Source organism: Formica exsecta, unplaced genomic scaffold, assembly GCF_003651465.1.
Source record: "Formica exsecta isolate Colony F162 unplaced genomic scaffold, ASM365146v1 scaffold227, whole genome shotgun sequence".
NCBI classification, from domain to species: domain Eukaryota; kingdom Metazoa; phylum Arthropoda; class Insecta; order Hymenoptera; family Formicidae; genus Formica; species Formica exsecta.
The window spans coordinates 3,749-5,240 of NW_021849565.1; the positions used below are offsets into that span (position 1 = coordinate 3,749).

Consider the following 1,492-nt stretch of genomic DNA (forward strand, 5'->3'; position numbering starts at 1 on the left):
CGAGAGATTCAGCATGTATATTTTGTCTATTAAAAAAAAAAAAAGATTACAGAAATAAAATTCGCGATAAACAAATGAATAAACATTTGCATGAAGAAAAAAAAATCTTGCGAACGATCGATCGCCATCGGTCGGTCGAGAGTTTTCCGGCGAGGTCGATAAAAAAGCCGGACGACGACCGGTCGCCACTCTCCGCGGTTGAAAAGGGTCGATCCCCTTTAATCGCGCGAAACAACATGGCGGAACGCGCTCCCGCGCCGGTACGGCTCTGTCTCTCGCAGTGATTCGCGACGGCATTCGGAGGTTGCGGAAACGCGCGCGGAACGTACGCGGGCACGCAACGAGTCGCGTATATACACGTACGCGCGTGAACGGTGCGTACCTCCTCTCCCCCCACCTATCGAAAGTACATTGAGATTTTCACGCGTGTCACGGTCGATTCTCGCCGTGCCAACGTACGGCGTTTCTCGTCGTCGCCTGCCTGTTCGCGGATCCTCTCTCGTCGTTGTGTTAGTATCGATCAGAGCACTCGTGCCGGCAGCGATGTGCCGCCGCGGATGATGGAGCTGACGCTAGCGCGCGACATCTTCGTCGGCCAGGTCGCGTCCCCGTGATACGTTTGTTGCGCGAAAGAAGAGGCTGCTGTATCACCTTGCCCCCCTTCCCCCCCCGCAGAGGATCAACGACGACGCCTCGTGTCCATTTGTCCGGTCGCTGTCCGGTGACGAGGTAAGTGCCGACGCGTCAAGCATTATAGTTTTAATGAAAAGGATATTGTTTAACTGTAACCTTTCTCAGAAAAATTATTTGTACAATCTCGTGTTAATTCCACCACATCTTTTTTCCTCTTGTTTATAGCGGTTATAATGGAAGCTTGTAAATATTTTAAATATCAATACGCAAAGATACATACATATATGGATTAGCGTTGCGATATTTTTTTTTTTTTTTTTTTTTTTTTTTTTTTTTTTTTAAAATTATTGCTCTTTTGCTTTATTTGCGATGTTTGAGAGACAACAAGAAATATAATTTAAATTTAAATTAATGTTGAAATTTTGGTAGCATATATTATACTTTCCATTTTTATATTTGATTTTGTGCGATAGTTTTTTATATTTTGCACTGTGAAAATATTCGGAAAATAAGATCTTTGCGTATCCGCGTTAAATAAAAATAAATAAGTTTTCTTTCAAAAAGAAAGAATTTACTTACCGAGCCGTAAAGTAGACCACAGGAATCCATACAGAGGTAAAGGCAGGTCGCTACGCCTTGAATCCTTAATTGACCTCTCGATATCGATTTTTTTTTTGAGCTGTTGATAAAATAGCGCTGATAAGTGATTGTATGTAGTTGAAAATGCCCAAAAATACAGTTGTACGATACTTTTAATTGGCGCCGTCAATTTAAATATTTTAATTGCACTTTATGTATGTACTTTTTTGTATCTGAAATGAAAGAAACAAAGAAAAGATAGTATATATATATATATATA

At 41.3% G+C, this 1,492-nt stretch overlaps 1 protein-coding gene across 1 annotated transcript in view; it reads left to right on the top strand.

Moving 5' to 3' along the window:
* The first annotated feature begins 208 nt into the window (after positions 1-208).
* Positions 209-1,492, top strand: part of LOC115235561 (protein FAM13A) — a 61,957-nt gene continuing 60,673 nt past the window's right edge. Inside the window, exon 1 of the mRNA XM_029807439.1 lies at positions 209-729. The gene's annotated coding sequence lies outside the window, so the exon portion shown is untranslated. The remainder of the gene's footprint in view (positions 730-1,492) is intronic.